At 48.7% G+C, this 21,323-nt stretch overlaps 1 protein-coding gene and 1 pseudogene across 1 annotated transcript in view; both read left to right on the top strand.

The window, feature by feature from the left end:
• The window catches only part of SHANK3 (SH3 and multiple ankyrin repeat domains 3), a 1,483,929-nt gene that overhangs the window by 1,437 nt on the left and 1,461,169 nt on the right, over positions 1-21,323 (top strand). Inside the window, exon 2 of the mRNA XM_086918824.1 lies at positions 11,032-11,235. The gene's annotated coding sequence lies outside the window, so the exon portion shown is untranslated. The remainder of the gene's footprint in view (positions 1-11,031; positions 11,236-21,323) is intronic.
• On the top strand, positions 4,883-6,174 carry LOC147750910 (lamina-associated polypeptide 2, isoforms alpha/zeta-like; annotated as a pseudogene).

The following is a 21,323-nucleotide window of genomic DNA, read 5'->3' as shown; positions in this document are numbered from 1 at the left end:
GTAAGATCCAATATTTGCATTGTGAGAGGATGGGGAATACTTTATTTTTTTGGGGGTGGGGAGTTAAGTCCATATTTTCTTCCATGTTTCTTCGCTTATCATTGAGTGGCTGAATTTTCGAAGCAGTTCTACCATTTACTTTGCATTTCTAGTGAGTCTATTGTTGACATTGGGGGAGTTTAAGATCTTCTATGTTGTGGCAGCTTTTGTGAATGAGAGTGGATAGTTTTGAGAGTAAGAAAATTAGATCAGATATGTGTGGTGTGAAACTCTTCTTCACTGCAACCTTTAGCTTAAGGAAATTGTAGAAGTCAATATTATTTAAGTTGTGGGATTTCTGTAACTCTGCGAATGTCTTGGGATTGGCAACAGAGCCTGGATCATTAAGATATAGAATGTTATTTGTTGCCTAGGGTGTCCATAACGGGGATATTCGATTGATTTTGATTTTGGAGTTGTTCCAAAGGGATTCTTATTCTGATCGTTGAATTTTGTTTGAGGGGAGAGGGGAATTATTATGGGTTTTAAGGGCCGCAATAGTGTCTTTGAGTATGATATGAGAATGTTATATATTAATCAATTTCATAGTTAGCATTGATAGTAGGGTTTTGCTAGACATTCTTCAATATGTAACCAAATGGGATTGTCATTGGTGTAGGACCAGCAAATACATTGGTTGATTAGAAAGACAAGTTGTTATTTATGAAAGTTGGGGATATTCAGGCCGCCGTAGTGCATGCTTAGTTGCAGTTTTTGAATGGAGATTCTGCCTTTTTTCCCTTTCCATAGGAATTCGGAAATTAGGGAGTCTAGTCTGTTAAAGAAATGAATAGACAGCTACAGGGGTAGCATGAAAGTGATAATATTCCTGTGCAGCGACGGCTCGTGGAGGGAGTTACGGTGGGGCAGGAGGGCGGGGAGGGGGAGGGGCAGGGTGGAGGTTGCTAAAAACCGGCATATGGATAATTGCAGGTAAGTAAACAATTTAATTAATCAAACGAATTTCGTAGCGCGCCTTGCATCGCAAAATGCAATGCAGTGCGAGCTACGAAATTCGTTTTATTCATTAAATTGTTTACTTACCTGCAATTATCCATATGCCGGTTTTTAGCAACCTCCACCCTGCCCCTCCCCCTCCCCGCCCTCCTGCCCCACCGTAACTCCCTCCACGAGCCGTCGCTGTTCCTGTGTTTTAAGCAATGGCTCTTGGAAAGGATTCCTAGTTAGGGTTCTATGGCCATACCCCTTTCATAGACCCCCAAATCCCCTACCTTTTTCTACCCACTTAAAATACTGGGTGCAACAGAACAACTTTTATTCAATCATAGCCCTTTGTTAAATGTCTCTGTATGAGGGCAGTGCAATCAATGTGTGCCTTATGTACACGAGTCAGCTATTGTGTGACTCAGTGATACGCTGCGGCATTCTCCACTCGCCAGGAAGAATTTCTGATGTTAAGTACACCATTTGTGTATTATTTTTAAGTAATTAAGGGTCTGATTTAAAGTTTGGAGGACGGGCTCTATCAGAAACTTGACGGATATCTCACCTGCCGTATCTCAACAAATGCCATTGAAAAAAATGCACTTGTAATACGGCGGATGGGATCTCCTGCACGTTTGTAATAGCGTAACTTATGCGCTAAACTTTAAATCTGGCCGAAGGTAATTTTATTGTTCCATTAATTAAAGTTGATACAAAACATTCCCTTTCCTAGAGGTTAAAATAGATTCAAAACATATATAATGAATAATGTACAGTAATTACAAATATTCAACAATCTCGTGCTCAATTTGGTAAAAATGAGTTGTTAAAATCTCGCATAACCAGATAGTTCTGAGGCATCTTCTTTGCATAAGCAGTGACTCTGTGTGCCGTCGCACATGCGCCGTCCTCTTTTGAGAGATCGCTTTTAGGAGGTTAGGTCTCTCTTCACTGGCACCGGTGCTGTAGCACAAACGCTGGGTTATTGCTGCTTCACTAGAAAGTGTGAGAGTGCAATTGTCCTTCGTGCGTCCATTAATTGTTGCCTCAGAGAGATGACACGTGCACATTTTCTACTCGTAACTTCCACCTGAACAGAGGACACACCTGGTGAGAACCAGCTCGGTGATCGGCCACTAAAGGAAAGAAGGGGTTGTCTCGCGTTCAGCGCGTAAATGGAAAATTCAAATTGTAGCTACCCAATATTCCAGAGTACCTTTGTGCTACTGAGAAATGCAGGTATTGTATTGTATTTGCATTTGTATAGCGCTTACTACCCCTGACGAGGCGTTGAATCGCTTTTTCGGCGAGTAGCATGCTTCTCCGGGACCCATAGAGGATTAGTGTTGAATTAGTATAGTGAAACATGCAAGTGCATTTTAAGTGGTGGAAAGGTTAGTCAGTTATTTGGATTTGGAATGATAGCAGAAGGATAGAGGAGGAAAAAGGTTTGTATTTATATACCGCTTGTTACCCGTGATGGGGTGTTGACGCACGCTATTCAGGAAGCCCATAAAGGATTAGTGGTGAATTAATATGGTGAAATATGAAGTAATTTCAATGGTGGATATTTAATCAGATTATTTGGAGTGAGGAGGATAGCGGAGGGATAGAAGGGGGATAGAAGGGGAAGAAAGGTTTGCACTCATATAGCACTTTGTTACCCCTGATGGGTGTTGAAGCGCTTCTCTGGCAAGTAGCACGCCACTCTGGAACCCATAAAGGATTAGTGTTGAAAATTAATATAGTAAAATATGAAGTAATTTGAGTAGTGGATATGGTATTCAGTTATTTGGGTAGAGAACTCTCCAATTAAAAGAATTGCACCCCTGCTAAGACAAGCAGGTACTCTCGTTTTCAATTCTTAGAAGTGCGTGTGCTGAGTACCTGCATAGATGCATCCTTGTACTTATGCCAGAACACTGTGCACGCTCTTGTAGACACACTATCCACATCTGCTGGGGAATGCTGGAATGTGAAGTTATTGTGCCACTGGGTGCTGCGTGGTGTGTGTTTCCACGGTACTCCAGTGTCCTGAGAGCTTGTGAATCAGGGGGAAAAAGGCACACAGCTCTCTTCACCCAGAGAGAAAGATGTCGTTCAGTGAGAGATGTCACTGCAGATTCCACAGAGGCGGGGTGGATACAGGTGACCTTTTACGTGAGGATGGTTAAAAGGGCATGACATCACTTCTCGTGACGTCAATTGCTGCGATGTCATCACGTACCGCGTATGATTCGCCACCTCACTGTTCATACAGACACTTGCCCTGCCCAGAAAGCTCACCCCTTTTAAAGTTTGACTTCACTAATGCCGCGAATGGCGCTGGAAAGCGAACTTTCAGGGTGATGTTTTAAAACTAAAGTATTCGGACATTTCAGACGAGATGGGAGTGGCTGAACCAGAGAGGAATGCGGGGGTCATGCTCTGGGAATGCAGTTTAGCCTGCACGCATGTGAGTTTTTATCCGCAGTTTTTGATGTGTGATGCTGGTGGAATGGCAGCATCGAAGCAGAGATGATGCCCAAGTACCATTTACGTTTCAGTGTTAGTGCCCTGTGCACTGACTACCTTACACATCCCCCTTTTAATGTCAGCAGCTTCTAATGGCCCAATGAGACTGAGTTATTCAGGGAACCCTTCAAGTCGTCGCTGAGATGTAAACGCAGAGGCTTGAATGAAAGAACTAATAAAAATCACTTTCCTGTAGCCAGGGACACACTGGCAAACTAATAGTGCTCACTTTGCAACAAACGAGAATAAAAGCTGCTAGTCCCAGATGTTAGCTTAGTTTACAGACATGCATTACCTCCTCGTCAGCCCTCCCCGTCCCAGTCCTAACTACATGAGCATAGCTCCTCCCACCAGAAACTCCCAAGCAACTTGAAACCCATCCCTTCCCTCCAGGCCACACCCATACCCTGAGGCATATAACCCTGTGACCTGCCAATCAACAACCTGTTTGTTTTTTCTGCGGAATCACTTCCGAGCAGTCTTCGTCGAGGGGGGCACTGGAATTGGCCTCCTATCTGGTAAGTGTGGAACGGGATGCTAAGCGCCCGTTTTTAACCCCTATTGTGCCTGTTTTTCTTTTAACTTGTAGGCATTTGCTTTGAGTCCCTGCTGTAGCGGGACCGTGGGGTTGGGGGTCCGGACTGCCTGCTGTGGGGTGGTGACTCCCTGCTGCAGCCTCCCCTCTTCCGGGTTCGTTCCCTGCTCTAGCCGGTACACCCGGGGAGGGAGGGGGGGTGTGTGGCTGGCTTTTTCAGCGCGCCGAGGGCGTGCAGGATTGGCTTCTCTGTCTGTAACTCTCGGGGCTCGTTTCTTCGAGCCCGTGTTTTTCCCCTTTTTCTTTATGCTTCCTGCAATCCTTGGTGGAGTCTGGGGTTGCGGGGAGGGGGGGGGGGGGACTGCCTTTGTTTGGTCCGTGGGGGCCCGTTATTTAGGTTCAGTCCGACTTTGATGATTGTTTCCTGGGTTAGTGTTCTCTTCCCCGCGTTTCTGTTGTTGGAGCTCCCTCTACTGGCGGTCCAATTTTGCTTTTTTGCCGTTTTTTACTGGAGGGGTTTGCATGGGGCTTGATTTCGTGTCTTGGCCTCTTGCTGCTCTGCTGTGGAGTTCTGCTGGGGAGTTGGGGAGTTCTTACCTCTGGGTTCACTGGTTCCTGGGACGGGGTCTTCTGGGTTTCTTTGTATCCTTACAGTTGGGCCCTGTTCAGTCTTTTCCTTTTGTAGTTTGGTAGCCTTCTCTGATAGGGCGGTTTGAAGGCCGGCCTTCGGTCCTGTGTAGGGATTGGCTCCAGGTCTAGGTGGCTTTCCCTGGTTGGCCCTTGGGGATTTTTGCTTGGATTGGTCTGGGTATATCTTGGGGTCTGGATTTCTGTTCTCCTGTTTACAACATGGAGGGTAGAGGTGCAGACGTGCGTGAACTCGGCTGTGAGGATGGGGAGGTGGTCGCTGGTTCTTCCACTGCTCCTTCCATGGCAAATATTCAAAAAATGATTGAGGCTGCTGTGGCGGCGGCCTTTGTGGCTCATGATCCCAAGGGGCCTAAGAGACAGAAATTGGATGCCTCGGCTGAGGTAGATCCGGACGTTGACTCATGAGGAAGTGAAGGGTCGTTTTGTCCAAGGGGCTGACCTTCGCTGTGTTATGCAGCATGTTCGAGACAATCTGGGATTCCCTGATCCTGTGGAGGGTGGAGAGTCTGAAGACTTCTTCGCCAATTACCTGAAGAAAGATCCGGAAAGCCTCCCCATTCATACGTCTGTGAGGAAGGTGCTGGAGGGGGAGTGGAAGGATGTTGACAGGCATGCCTTTCCCCGGTTTCTGGCTGAGAGGTATCCCTTGCAGGGCTTCGCGGAGGAGTTTCCGGCTGTGGTGAAAGTGGATTCTCTGCTGGCTGGTATGGCGTCTCAGAGCCTGGTGGTGTCTGAAGATGCGGTGCCTTCTGATCCTGGGGACAAGCGTGTCGAGGGGGCCTTGAAGCGGTCCTTTGCAGCCTCCAATCTGGCTGTTCGGTCTGCTGCTTACACCAGCTATCTTGTTCAGTCGCTTCTTAAGGACTGTCAGGGTATTTCTGCGCAGCTCATGCAGGAAGAGGATCCCTCTGAGTCTTTGTCCATGTTGGAACAGCAGTTGCGTTTCATGGCTGACTTGTCCTTCGACTCCCTTAGTGCTGCGGCGGCGGCTGCTGGGGCCTCGGTTGCTGCTAGAAGGCAGTTGTGGCTTAAGTCTTGGAAGGCGGAAGCTGCTCAGAAGGCGGCCGTGATGAAGATTCCCTTCACGGGCTCTAAGCTGTTTGGGGAGCCGTTGGAAGCTTTGATTAAAAAGACAGCTGAGGACAAAAAATTGTTGGCTCCGGTCCGCTCTTCTCAGAAAGGGAAGTTTGCGGGTTATAAGCGGGCTTTTGGGCAGGCGTTTCAATCTAAGATGGCTGCTCAGCCCTTTCGTGGTAGGGGACGTGGCCGGGGTGTCCCTTCCTTCCACAAGTCCCGGGGTCAACAAGGTGCTTCCTCTTCTGCAGGTCCCTCCAAGTCGTGACTATGTGATGGATTCCTTGGAGGTGCCGGTTGGGGGTCGCCTCACCTCTTTTTTACCTGTCTGGGAGGAGTTCGTTCGGGATCTGTGGGTTCTACAGGTGGTACGGCTGGGCTACAGAATAGAATTTGGGACTCCTCCGGTGGATGTGTTCAAAGCTACCCCTGTTCCCAGGTCTCTGGCAAGATGTCGTGCTCTATTGGACGGAGTTCGGGACTTGGTGTCAAAGGGTGCTGTGGTTTGGGTGCCTGTGAGACAACAGGGTCGGGGGGTTTACTCAATCCTGTTTTTGATCCAAAAGCCAAATGGGGACTTCCGTCCGGTCCTGGATCTGAAGGCGGTGACCTTGTGTATCCCTCATCGGTCCTTCAAAATGGTGACTCTGCAGTTGATTCTTCCCTTCCTGTCGGTGGGAGATTTCCTGGCTTCTCTCGATCTACGGGACGCCTATTTTCATGTGCCAGTGCACGCAGATTCCCAGAGGTTCCTGCGTTTCTGTGTAGGGGTGGATCACTACCAGTTCCAGGTATTGCCCTTTGGCCTGTCTGCCTCTCCGAAGGTGTTTACTAAAGTGTTGGCGCCCTTGGTGGGTTTGTTGCATGCTAAGGGTATACAGGTTTTCCCTTACTTGGACGATTGGCTGATTTCTTCCTCTTCTTTCCTTCAGGCTCAGTCACATTCCCGGGAGGTTTGCAGTCTCCTTCAACGGTTCGGGTGGATTCTGAACTTGGAAAAATCCCATCTTCACCCCACTCAGGAACTGTTTTTCATTGGGGGGGTGTTCAACACCAGGTTGGGGAAGGTCTTCCTGTCGGAACCCCGCAGACTGACTCTTGTGCACGAACTGAAGAAGGTGTTGGGGGCTCGGTCTTCCACGGCTCGCCAGTGGTTGCGTGTTCAGGGGCTGATGTCAGCAACTGTGATGATTGTTCCTTGGGCCCGCTTACACTTATACCCCCTTGTGAATCATCTTCTGGAGCATTGGGATCCGGCCTCTCTGAATTACGAGCTGTTGGTTCCGGGGAGTGTGTCCATCGCCCGGGAGTTGTCCTGGTGGCTGGTGGATCGGAACCTCTTACAGGGCTCGCCCTTTGTGTCCCAAGTGAGGTTGGTCCTGACGACCGACGCCAGCGAACTGGGTTGGGGTGCGGTCTTGGGTCAGGAGTCTGTGCAGGGTCTTTGGTCTGTGCCGGAGGCGGAGATGTCCTCAAATTGGCGGGAATTGAAGGCGGTTCAGTTGGCGTTGTCTCATTTTCTGCCTTGGGTCCTCCAGAGGGATGTGATGGTGCGGTCGGACAACACGGTGGTGGTGTGTTATATCAACCGCCAGGGGAGCGCGAGGGTGGCTTCCCTCAATTTGTTGGCTCAGAGGATAGGCCTGTGGGCGGAGTCTCACTTGTTGTCTCTGAGGGCTTTACATCTGCCTGGGATTTTGAACTCGGAGGCGGATCGCCTGAGCAGGGTGTTTCCCTCCCTGTCGGACATGTGCCTGTCTCAGGAAGTCTTTCATTGCCTGATGGCCCGGTTCGGGGTCCCGGTGGTGGACCTGTTTGCGGCCCCGGGGAACGCCTTGAGGGAGACGTTTTGTTCTCTGGTTCGCTCTGCCGAGGTTTGGAGGGTGGATGCCCTGTCCTTCCGGTGGGAGGGGGGCCTGTTGTATGCCTTTCCCCCTATTGCCCTGCTGCCGCGTGTTCTGCTGAAGGTCAGATTGGATCGGGCTTCGGTGATCCTGGTGGCTCCGGATTGGTCCAGGCGGCCTTGGTTCCCTCTGTTGTTGAAGTTGGCAGTAGGGCCTTGCTGGAGGTTGCCGGTGGTCCCTTGTCCCTTGTCATTTCCCCCTCTGTCTCTGGAGTGTCTGGTCCGCCTGAGACTGGCGGGTTGGCTGTTGAGAGGATGGACCTTGTGGCGTTGGGGTGTTCTCCTTCTGTGGCGGAATTTATTCAGAGGTCCAGGCGCCCTTCGACTCTCAAATCCTATGCCCGGCATTGGGTTTCTTTTCAGTCTTGGTGTACGGCGCGTGGGTGGTCTGCATTGGAGGTGGATCCGGTACTGGTCTTGGACTTTTTGAAGGACGGCTTTGACTTGGGTCTGGCTGTGTCATCCCTGAGGGCTCAGTGGGCTGCTGTTCGGGCCTTTCGGGGTTCGGTCTGTGACCCGGTGGTTCCCCTGGTGTCCCGTTTGTTGCGGAGTTGCTTCCTTCAGAAGCCTGTCATTCGGTCCTTTGCTCCTAGTTGGGATCTGCCTCTGGTTTTGGGGGCTTTGCAGGGGGCTCCCTTTGAGCCTCTACTGGAGGTGTCTTTGAGGTTTCTGACGATCAAGGTGCTGTTCCTGGTGGCTATTACGTCGGCTAGGCGGATTGGGGAGTTGGGCTCCTTGCTTCGTTCGGCCCCTTTTTTACGTTTCTTTCCTGATCGGGTGGTACTGCGGCCTGATCCTTCCTTTGTTCCCAAGGTCCCTTCCTCTTTTCACTGCTCTGCGGATCTGGTTTTGCCTGTTTTATGTCCTGATCCTCTTTCAGAGGTTGAGGTGCGGCTGCACTGTTTGGATGTTCGGAGGGCTCTTGAGATCTATTTGTTGCGTACTGGGCCGTTTCGTAAGGTGGAATCCCTTTTTGTGACCTTTGGCCTGGCTGGTCAGGGTCTTAAGCCTTCTGGGGCTACCCTCAGTCGTTGGCTACGATGGGCTGTGGGTGCTGCGTATGAGGCCTGTGGTGTGTTGGCTCCAGGGTCTGTTCAGGGAAGGTCGACTCGGGGGGTGGCGGCTTCCTGGGCTTGTTTTCAGGGGGCTTCCATGGCTGAAATCTGCAGGGCTGCTACCTGGAGTTCTCCGCACACCTTTATGTCCCATTATCGTTTGGTGGTTGGGGGGACTGATTCTGCTGGGTTTGGGGACGCTGTGTTGCGTTCTACTCCAGTGGTGTGACTTTCTGTGCTTTAATAAAGTCTGTTTTTTGCTACTGAGTGAAGCCGATTATTGCTTTGGTATCTGCTCATGTAGTTAGGACTGGGACGGGGAGGGCTGACGAGGAGGTAATGACCGGTTACTCACCGGTAATATTCATTACTCCGAGTCGTAGCCCTCCCCGTCCCAGTCCAGGTTCCCATCCCTCCCTCCCTGTTTCGGCTTCTTGTGCTTGTTGGGTACAGGTTGTTGATTGGCAGGTCACAGGGTTATATGCCTCAGGGTATGGGTGTGGCCTGGAGGGAAGGGATGGGTTTCAAGTTGCTTGGGAGTTTCTGGTGGGAGGAGCTATGCTCATGTAGTTAGGACTGGGACGGGGAGGGCTACGACTCGGAGTAATGAATATTACCGGTGAGTAACCGGTCATTCCGTACAGTGTATATATGCAAGCGGCAGTGGGCACTTAAGGTAGCCCAGATCGATAAAAGTATTCTAAATATAATGTTTGTAGCCGTAGGATTCATTTAACACGTCAATGATTGATTGATTTGACCTATTCAGACTAACACACACCATAACATCTGTTTGAAAAAGGAAAGGTCAAGGCTGGATATATGCATTGTGCAGGACACATAGAGCAAAGCAGTAACAATACATGTGACCTTGGTTCGTCATAGAGAGAAGGGGAGTGATGCATATATGGCCGGTCCCAGCGGTGCTTAGAGTGAAAGGAGGCGCAGTGTACACGGAAGTATACAAACACGAATACACTCGATTGATGGTCATGAGAGCTGAAGCGTGCCATCACCTTGTAGAAGTGAGTTTTCCACAGAGAGGCCGAGGATTGAATGGTCATCAACACTGCAGTTCTTGCTCCACTTCAAATATGATTGCCTCCACAGAAGTGATAAACATTAAGTGGACAAGCAGCCTGATCCCTCAGCCATCAGTTCAGCGTTCATCCTGCTGTCTAACTTCTGTTAATCCCCGTGTCTGTTCTGTTTGTTCACCTGATCCCTGTCTTTGTGTGCCAGCTTGTGTGCCTGCGTGTGTGCTATCTAACTATACCTCTGTTGTATAGGACTGTTTCTCTATAGGCTTTTAATCTGCGGGGGTATAGGATAGATAGATAGATGGATAGATAGATAGATAGATAGATAGATAGATAGATAGATAGATAGATAGATAGATAGATAGATAGATAGATAGTACTTATTTTGAGTAATTTGTTCCTATGAATACGTAAATGTGTTGCTCTATCTGAATATGTGCATGTACCTGTACTCTTTCAACGTGCTCATGAATGTTACGTCTCTCTCTGTGCAGGCACCAAACAAATGACAAATGTATTGCCTTTGCCTGTGCTTGTTTCGGACTAGCGTGGGTCCGAATGATGGGAACCATTGACTGTGATATACTTTGGTGATACTCTTGTTCAGACAATCATGGAGATGCTGCATCCCAAAGCTGTAGTTGTGGTCTCCACTTTTTAAGCAGTGACGTCAAGAACTACCCATGACACACAGGCGGCATATCATAATAATGTACATATTAAAGGCTGCTCCAGACCTGTACCAAGTGTTCCTTGGCAGCAAGTCTCGTGATACAAAATGCAACTTCCGGTAGGGAGTGGAGGAATCACTGACAGGCCACACAAAGCCTTCCCAAGTGTTAGTTCCCAGAAGTCATTGCTTTCTAGCCTGCCTGGAGCTCTGAATGGCTGTATCTGGGCAGGCGGCACATGGCTAGTCACAGTGCATTGTCTCCTCTGGGGCTGATGGCCAGTTGAGCAGTAATTGATTGTGCTCACCGCTTGTCTTGTAGTTGTTGCACTCCTGACACTTTCCATGGTTCCCCATCTCTTCCGCTTTGTTGATATTTCTGGTTATGGTAATCTTATTTCCTATTGGCTGTGCTCATTACCTGTAATACCATGTGTGTGTTGCTACTGACACTGCAGGTGGTGCCCACCCTCTTTCTCAATGGTTTTGACAGTTGTGGTGCGACCTGTACTGTCACGCATGCCTGCTATAATGTTGACATGGTTGCTATAATGTTGACATGGTTGGAGACGCCATTCCTAACCCTCCTTGTGTTTCTCTTGCAGAAGTGTTTGCGGCTGAATCCTGATGCCCCCGTCTGGGTCTCCAAGCAGCGCATCCTCTGCACCCTGAACCACAGCCTGAAGGATGTTCTGAACTATGGGCTCTTTCAGCCGGCCTTCAACGGGAGGGCCGGGAAGTTCCTCGACGAGGAGCGGCTGCTGCGGGAATACCCATCTGCGCCGGGCACCACGGTGCCATATCTAGAGGTAAGAGCTGAACTTGGCCAGATGGTCACCAAGACAGGATTGATGGGGATAATGCGGTGCATGGGTTGGTTGTCTTACAGTCTGATTGTCTCGTTATCAAAGGTATAAAGTTTGCAGTCTGAGCGTGAACCCTCTGCTGACACGTCTGTGCCAGTCCTGAGTGTGCCATCTACAGGTACTTTTGTTAGACACCCTTGGTTTGTCAACTTGGGATTGTCCTCTTCAGCAATACAGGTTCTAGAGTCTAAATATTCGCTCTTCTGATCACTAGTGAGGCAATATGTGTGCCCATTTTGGGGATATTGATGTGGTAGGCCACATGTGTCTTCTTCAAAGATATTACTGTTTTATCATGAGTGTACCCTCTGCTGGTATAGGAGTGTTGAGCAGGAGTGTGCCTTTGCTGAGATCTTAGTGTGACAGCCTGAGTGTGTCATCTATAGAGGTATTAGTGTGGAAGCCTGATTGTGTCCTGCACTGTGACATTAGTTTCAAAGACGCGCCAGGCATCTCTGTTCTCTCACCATCTTTTGAAGATCCATCAAGAGGCTTTCAAATCCAACTTTGAGACTTGCGGGGGGGGGGGGGGGGGGGCAGCAATCAACTGTTTCACCATCAATCAGAAGACCAGTTGTCAGTGTTTCACTCCCTGAATGGGCAAGAGGCCTGGAATCCGGGGTCACTGACTGAGGTCTGTTGGAGAGCGGAGTTCTTGAAAACCTTTCCTGGAACCCCTTCTGAGAGTTCACCAGAAACATAGATAGCCCTGAAAGCCGTGACGTCATTCTGGCGCCCCTAGCAAAAGCCTCACGAGGGCCTCATTTAGAGCCTGGCAGAAGAAAGCACCACCGTAAATTGACAGTGCTCCCTCCCACCACACGCAGTTACTCTGCTCTTATTAGAGTTTATTTATTTATTTATAAAGTTTTTTATAGCGCGAACAAGATCCCGAGGGATAACAGTGCGTTTTACAATATGAAGGGAGGAAGACAAAAAATATCAGAGGCAATTTCCAGAAAGAGTAAGGGAGAGAAAGAGAAAACATTACAGAATACAAACAGGAGGATAATAAAATAAAACCAGTGTAGGGGAAACAAGGGTGAAACACAATGCTCAGGGGGGAGCTGTAACAAAATAAGAACAAAGTCAGCAGGAGGAATATCAACGGGTCTGTGCGACTAACCCTATTAGGGTATGACTTTGTTCATTAGGAATCTTTTGGCTTCCACTTTGAACGCCGTCAATGAGGAGATTCTGCGAATTTCCGGTGGGAGAGAGTTCCAAATCTTAGGGGCAGCTCCGGAGAAAGCTCAGTGGCAACTTCTCTTTTTCTTAAGGATACAAGATTTCAGGAGGAGAGAGGAGGCACTTTTTGAGGCTCTTACTCCACAGGATAAGGTAAGTTTTTCTGCAATGTACGTAGGAGTATTTAGATGAAGGGCTTTGTGTGTGAGAACAGCAATCTTTAATTGAATTCTTGCTCCGAAGGGCAGCCAATTGAGGGATTTAAGGACTGGTGATATATGATCTTTTCGCTTAGAATCTGTAACCAGTCTAGCAGCTGAGTTGAGTGCAGCCCTTAGTGGAGCCAGAACGTATTTGGGAAGGCCACAGAGGGTAGCACTGCCGTAGTTTAACCTCGGCAAGACAAGCGCTTGAACCACTTGCTTGAAATCCTTTGAGGGAAGGAAAGGTTTGATTTTTCTTGAGTTCTCATCAAGTGCTTGGCTCCTTTGCATACATTGCTGATGTGACCTTTCATGCTCAGGTGCTTATCCATAGTAATACCGAGATACTAGGCTGCGTCTACGATAAGAGGCGTACAGTTGAAAGCAGTGAGGTGGCTCATCCAGAGGTCTAACTTGGAGATGAGATTCGGGAGGGAGATGAGCAGGAATTCTGTTTTAGAGGTGTTGAGCAGTAGATGATTCTCCGTTAACCAGTTTTGAGTAAACATTAAGATAGTGTTAAGTGATGATATTTTCCGAGGATGAGATTTTCAAATATAATTGCGTGTCGTCCGCATACATGTGGAAGAGAATGTTCATGGAATTTAGGGAGTGAGCAAGAGGTTCCAAGAAAAGATTGAAGAGGATAGGAGATAGAGCGGATCCTTGGGGTACCCCCATGAGTACGGGAGAGGGCTGGGAGAGAGAGTGGTTTGCCTTGACTCTTTGAGTTCTGTGCTGAAGGAAGGATGAGAACCATAGTAACACCTGATCAGAAAAACCCATTCTATTTTGCAGGAAGGATAGCAAGTTGTCATGATTAACCGTGTCAAATGCGGAGGAAAGGTCAAGGAGGATCAGGAGGCAGGATCCATTTTGGTCAAGCATAATTAAGATGTCATCAAAGACGTGAGTGAGAGCCGATTTGGTGCTGTGCCACTTCCTAAAGCCTGATTGGTGCTGGTCTAGGAGTTGGAAGTTCTCAATGTGGGCACAGAGTTGAGATTGCACACATTTTTCTAGTACCTATGGCCCATCCAGCTAAATCCCACCAGTGATAGTTTCCTGCCCAGTTGGCGGCAGGATGAACATCACTCATTTTCTCTGCCCATGTCCACCATGGAGGATATGACAGGGAAAATGCAGATTGATACAGAGTCATATGTTGGTGATGGGAGGAGCATCCCCTCTGTAGGCTGAATTGGGACCATCATGACCTGGGCAGGAGCCCATCTTCAGGAGCAAAAACAGTCTCTTTGACTTTTGGGTGTGGTATACAAGGCAGACAGGATGGATTCTGAACTAATCAGAAACTTGAGCTTGTAGGCAAATTCTAAGCTTGGATCTGAGTGAAGCAGAGCTGGCTTAGTAAATACGAGACCCAAATGCTCCTGAGCTGATGGGGCAGGGGTGTTGGGCCTGTCCTTCATAGATCACATGGTTCCAGAGTAGGGGATTGTCGGGAGGAAACTGTGAATCGATGGAATGCCAAGGAGACAAATGCCTGGGGCCAATGGAAACATTGATGGTATTGAAGCCATGTAGGGCAAGTGAGGTGACATCCTATCCAACTGTGGGGTAAACAGGTATCTTCTACTTCCTCTTGTGGCAAGGCTTCTTACCTAATGATGCACAACCTTCTAATTTCCCAGAGGTTCCTGTCTCAAGCAGAAGCCAGGCTCAATGGAAGTGGTGGAAGCAACTGAATCTGATGCTGGATGTCCTTGCCAGGTTGCAACCACAGCAGACTGTTTACCCTGTGGCATAGACCCCTGAGTCACGGTAGACCTTGCATGGACAGGACCCATCTTATTAAAAAAAAAATCTAAAATGGTATACCCTTGGCAGAACCCTGTGCTCTGGCTCTGCAAGATACATAGTGGTTTCGGCTTTCAAACTCGCCTAATGGGGTGGAAGATCAACGGCTTTACACTGGAACCATCTTCTGTACAAACTGAAAATAGCATCATCACTTTCAGATAACAGGTAAAAACTTGGCTCTTCAATCAACCATACTAGAATAATAAAAAATAAAAAAATGCACCTCCTTAATGTTTTGCATAGCGCCAAGACGCCTCCGGGCATTTGCTGCGGGTTATAAGACATTTCATTCATTCAGTACAGTACTGAGGCTCTATCCCCAATTTTATGAGCAGAGATGGAGGAATTTTTTATCTTTTTGGTGCAAAAAATAATCATGAAGGTATTCAGGAGGAGAGGCTGGTTCCAACACATGGTGTAGTAGCAGCCCTGAAATTCTCTACCCGCTTTAGGAGTGGTTTACGAGATGATGGGGGAAAGGTGCCTTTGAAGCAAAAGAGGGTTTGAACCTCAAAGGGAGTTTGGATACTCGTCGCTTTTTAACCACCCGTTCTTTCCACCTTAACAAATGGCTCTAGCTGAAGCAGCTTTCTAGATGTTGAGAACAAACAAGATATTTTCACCCTCGCAGGTTTTACTCGAGACCCATAGGTGAGTCTGGTGAGATTACCAACACTTGGGAGGTGTAGGTCCCCGGGGGCTTTGTCTTGCAACCTAACAGGATGCTGGGTTGCCTGTGTTAGTTGACAGGTACTGAGTCACAGCGCTCAACTCTTGACTCCTCCTCTTCATGATGAAATCAAGCTGATATGGACCATACAGGGTAATCAAAGCCCTGGGTCCTGTATCATATCATAATAAACACCATGATCACAAACCGACTGCTCAAACGTGCCATATCAACCCGCTAAAGAAGTGGGAAGAAGCCAGCATTGATTGTCTAATTGGAATATCAACACAATGTGACAGCACACAGATTGACAAATAGTGTCCCCATCTTTCTTGTGGCCATGAACCATTCCTCACTACTCTCTCAAAAACTGTAAGAACACGCCGGTCATCACCAGGAATGTAACTGTCGAGCATGGGGGATGGTATGTTGGGATGAAGATGGGCTGCTGCTATTATACGGGTGAAGACATCCTGGTGTTTCTCAGCAGTCACAAGATGTTTAGCACCTTGAAATTGTAAAGCATGTTAAATTGACTAGCGCGTTTGTACTTGTTATTGGCTGATCTGGGTGCCTTGAGTCAATTGGTGCTGTTTTTGTGACAATTATTGCAATATATTCTCTATGATGTGAGGAGAAAATTCACCACATGTCAACATCGTGAAGAAGTAGGGCAACTCATATATGTTTCCAGTAATATATTTTTACCATCCAATCTCAGTATATGAAAACATATTGCTTCATGTCTCTAAAGATATTCACTTTTCTGTTTCTCAAGTCTGTCCTGGGGAAGGGAGGATCACAATGTGTAGGTCGGGGTGCAATACTTGTCTGTGTTCTCAGGTTGAATCCCCAAATCCTACAGTCCCCGCTGGCTGGAATGTAGAGAGCAGTAGTTAAGACTGCTCTGACCAAATCCTCAGCTTCTCAATTTGCAGAGTCCCTCCCTTTGAGTGTAGGGGCAGCCCCATCCTCAGGTTCCCATTCCTTGTAATGCAGAGAGCGGGGCATAGTCACAACCGGTCTGGCTGTTTCCTCCGTTGCTTGAGGATTGATCCAGGAGGCTGCTTTATAGAGGCGGCTACACCAACATCATCCGCTCATTGGGAGGACTCACCCAGGGCATTGGGGCAACAATTAAATCTCAACTCCCCCTTCTTTCTTGATTGAGAATTTTCATAGGCAACCTGGAGAGTATCCAGGTCTTTCATGCCGTCCTTTAACTAGAATCTATCTTTAGGCGGGAAGGTTGTGTGTCTATATGTTGTAGAACACATGGCGGTCTGGCCGGCATTCTCTATGGTCTCCAGGCTGTGTTCTTCTCTCAAGGTTGGGAGCATGTAAGACATTTCAGGAGAAGGGTACATTTGTTTCCTACCTTGCTTGTGTGTGCTGCTGCCCATACGGTGGAAGCGGGTGAATCCGTGCAAGACCAAATGTTGTAGTCCTCATTGCCGTTGGCATCTTCCTGGATTGTATGAGGGGTTTGTGCCAGGTATCGTTTCCCTCTTACAGAATGAGGACCAATTCCCAAGTCCTTACTCATCCATGGGAGCTGCCAGGGCATGATGTTTCATTACAAAATCCAACACTCGATCTCCCTGGCGATGGTGAAGGAAGCACACAGCAGGGTCTGGAGTCTTACAAGGCTCATCTGTGCTGAGGAGACCTGACTGTGCCCAGGGGCGGCCTTAGGCATGTGCAAGCTGTGCACCTGCACAGGGCCACCAAACCCCAGGGTCCACCACGCCAATATATATATCCTTAATATAATAATCCTCTGAGGATGGATACATATTTGCGTGGTGGTCCCTCGCCAGGATTTGGCGGCCACCGGTTCTGTTCCGCTTCCAAACACCCTGACCCTGCCTCTTCACTGGCCTCTGCGCTCCATCCCGCCCGGACCCCTCCTCCGGGGCCCCCTACCTACGCTCCCTGCCCAGGGCCACCATGAGCCTAGAGCCGCCCCTGCTGTGCCCTAATAAGGGTTGTCCTTATTCGTCAGGCACTGATACACTTTCGGAGGGACGTCATACCGAGAGCGGTGTTTTGGATTGGGGGACTTACCTAAACAGGAGACTCTGAGATTATGGGGGTGATTTTGATTGACAACCCTCACTTACACAGCACTATATGAAGGGTCCATTCCCAGCACTATGTGACGTTCCCTCCAGGTCAGAGTGAGAAGGAGCCAGCAGTAACATGTAAATGTAAATGTATGTGGCTTGTAAAGCGCACTGCTGCCCTGAGGCGTCGTGGCGCTGTAGACCGCTGGGGAACCCGTCCTGGCTATCCCTGTGAGATGGTCCCTACTGGGTATCTCCAAGGTGAAACCAGGCATCCCCGGCGAATGTGGGGGGCCGTTGTAGAGATGAGGCAAGCTAATGCACAGAGTTGCCGAGTGTGATCCCTGGTTAGAGTAGGCACCGAGGCGAGAATTATCGAGTCCGCTGACCCTGGTCCACGACCCTGCCGCGTCGGGAATTGAACCCTGGTCCCGGGCCGTTCTCTGCTTCCGGGTCTGCCGCCTCTAACCAGTAAGCCACACCACTTCACACACGAGGTGGATAGAAGGAGTATGTTCTAGCGATGCAGATACATGAAACACATCAGAGATGAATGAAGGGGGTGGGCCCGCCGTGATTGCACTCTCTTGTTCATCATAATCACAGAAATTGTGTGTCACTTTCATCACACGCTCTATTGTCCTGTTCAAGATCTGCGGATCCATTTTGCCTAAAGTCGCAAAGGAAACCAGCTCTAGCAGAGCTGTCTCTCCAGGGATCCCTGTCACTGGAAAGCCTCAGTGGCCGCTGCTTCAGCAAAACCGCGAATCGTGTACTTACTGGAGCTGAAGCAGTGAGACAAGATGCACACACAGATATTAGGTGGCGCACGTCAGAAGCCCAGGCTAGTACACTTTGTGTGTAAGGCTCATGGGCTGCCTAACGCTGTGTTTCAAAGAGTGTGTGCAGTGCCTTTGCTGGAATGTTGTGTGTGTGTAAAATTGTGAAGTGCCTTAGAGACCAGCGTGCACTGCGGCACGTCCACCTGGTACGCTGCGTGTGCGTGAGAGGCCGAGAGAGCTCAGCCCTGCAGCCCGCAGCAGGGCGGGCACGCACCCTCCCTCCCCCTCTTCAGCTATTCATGCTGCTGGGTGACCTTGCAACCATTGTCATTAATATAAGGCAGGGTGCACTCGCTGAATGTCAATAGGCAGCAGTGAGTGTCCTGGTCACACACTGACTCCACAATCAGTGCTGGCTCCCAAGGTCTCTGTCAGCAGGCTAGATGACTGTCTCCTGGGGGCCGGTGCAGAGTCCCAGAGCCTGACAGCAGCCTAAGTGACTTCCTGTCTCCTGGCGCAGAGTAAACACAAGGAGAAGATGGACAGAGCGCTGAAACTTTTTAGACACTCACCCCCAGACACAGATCTGGGTTTAATCTATCATCATTCTTTAGCTCACTTCAACACCTCAGTTCAGACCCAGCCAGCCACGGCCCGTGGAGGGAGTTTCGGTGGGGCGGAGAGGTGTGTGGGGGAGGAGCAGGGTGGGGGGGGGGGTGCTAAAAACCGGAGTATGGATAATTGAAGGTAAGTAAACAATGTAATAAATAAAACAAATTTCGTTGCGCGCCCTGCAGCGCTACGAAATTCGTTTTATTTATTAAAGTGTTTACTTACCTTCAATTATCCATATTCCGGTTTTTAGCACCCCCCACCTTGCCCCTCCTCCGCCCCGCCTCTCCACCCCGCCTCTCCACCCCACCGAAACTCCCTCCACGGGCCGTGGCTGGACCCAGCTATATGCAAATCAGTTTTGACCCTGTGCCTCATGGGAACAGTGCAGTCTGAACTGCAAAGCAAGGTTTTTCCTGAACCTCCTCGGACCAGTGTCTGACTAATCAGTGTTATCAGCCAGGCTAGCTTGAATCCAGTGGCAAAGTGAGCAAGGGACCCACGTCTGGGTATACCCTGCCAACTTAGGGCAAACAAAGCAAACACAAGGAGAAGATGGACAGAGCACCGAAACTTTTCAGACACTTACCCCCAGTCACAGATCTGGGTTGAATCCATCATCATTGTTTAGCTCACTTCGCCACCCCAGTTCAGACACAGCTATATGCAAATCAGTCTGACGCTGTGCCTCATGGGAACAGTCCAGCCGAACTGCCAAGCCAGGTCTTCCCTGAACCGGAAACAAACATCCTGGGACCAGTTTCTTGGTAACACCCTTGAGAGAGCGCAACTGAACGAATTGTATCAGTGCATCACACTTACACGTAGTACGCACAATCATGAAGAGAAATGCCATGAGTGCCGAGAATATATTCATCTATATTTAGAAATGTGTAGTTAATCTAGAGATTTATATAGAAGTGGAACTAATGCAGAAATGTGTGAAAATGTATAACCTTATTAGACGTGATTAATCCTGATCCATGTCGTGTAGCTGCTAAAATGTAAGGATGACATGCTGCAAGCATAGAATGAAGTAGGCCTCAGAGCCAGAGCTGAAAGGGTGGGGAAAGGTATTCATTTGCACGACGTGGATTGCACTAAATGATATTTAGTAATTCTGTTTTCAATAGGTTTATATGATATAGATGTGTTCACATAATCCTAGAGTAGAGTATTAACAGGATGTATCGGTTAATGAAAGGATTTGAAGAATATAATCACTGTGAGAAATGTTGTAGGCCTGAAATGTTTAACCATGCTTGATTTACACGTATTAGTATGAGCCAAGTACGCCGAGACATAATGTTGCAAACTTCTGTTAGAAGTTTATGAGAAATGGGATCCTAGCTGCGGATGTCTGTCTGCGGGTGTGAGGAGGGATCCAATTAAATATTGGATGAATAGGATTCTGTTCAGGGGAAAGAAACAGACATGGAGGAGGGTTTAGGAATGTTTGAGGGGTATCGGCGGGCCGGAGAAGAGTCTGAGAAGCAAGGTCAACTCTAACGCACGAGGCCCCAATGAGGATCATCAAGGAAAAAGCTAGAAGCAACACCACGTGAGGGGCGTCTCACGAGGGACGTCTCAAATGAGATTGTGTTTTGTATTAGGGACAGCACCCCTGGGTGAAGTTAGAGCAGATGCCTGAGGACCCTTTAGAGAGCGGATGGGTAGGCAGAGAGGGGTCATGACTGGAGATCATAGGTTTTCACCTAGAGACTAAGAGTGGGTGATCTTCCTTGGAAGTCATTCACCACTGACACCTTTTGTTAGGTTGGGATTTTGTTAAGTAGGGATACCATCCAGAGCAGGGTAGGGACAGCCTAACCTGACCCTTTTATTCTGGCTGTAAATGACTGAGAGATCACAATACGTGTCTATGCTGGCAGCTCTTTTAATTTTGGAACTAGTCCTGGTAGTTTTCTTTGCTCGTCTGAGGGCATTCAGAGAGCACATGTATGTAGTTGTGCCCGTATATCTTTTGAATCTCATCTTGAGATGCCTGTACTTGCAACTGACTTTAACCTTATAATAAATCTTCAAAAGCTAGAAGTAGTTTGTGGTTCTTCCGAGCGGAGTCCATTATTGATTGAACTAACCTGGTAAGAGATGCACTTTCTTCCCTCAATGACAGGCAATAAAGGTTCAGTCGACCAGAACGGGGTTTAGATCAAGGGTGATAAGATAGCGATCAAAATCCCGCCCCGCACCCTTCATCAGCCAGGTTATCTTGAATCCAGTGGTGCAGAGTCCCAGAGCTTGACAGCAACCTATGTGACTTTCTGTCTCGTGGGGGGCTGGCGCAGAGTCCCAGAGCATGAGAGCAGCCTAAGTGACTTTCTGAGCCGTGGGTGCGAGTAACTCTGTCAGGTGGGGGCTGGTGCAGAGTCCTAACTTGGGCCTGACAGCGACTTATATGACTTTCTGTCTCATGGGGGCTGGCGCAGAGTCCCAGAGTCTGACAGCAGCCTAAGGGACTTTCTGTCTCATGGCGGCTAACGCAGAGCCCCAAGACCAGACAACTGTCTAAGTGACTTTCTGAGCCGCGGTGCGAGTAACTCTGTCTGGTGGGGGCTGGTGCAGAGTCCCAGAACCAGGTAACAGTCTAAGTGACTTTCTGAGCCGGGTGCTGGTGCACTGTCCCAGTCTTATGGCGGGATCGGTGACTTCCGAGCTGGGGAGGGAT

This window comes from Lissotriton vulgaris, chromosome 1_1, assembly GCF_964263255.1.
Source record: "Lissotriton vulgaris chromosome 1_1, aLisVul1.2, whole genome shotgun sequence".
Lineage (NCBI taxonomy): Eukaryota > Metazoa > Chordata > Amphibia > Caudata > Salamandridae > Lissotriton > Lissotriton vulgaris.
This window is presented reverse-complemented; position numbering and strand designations above follow the sequence as displayed.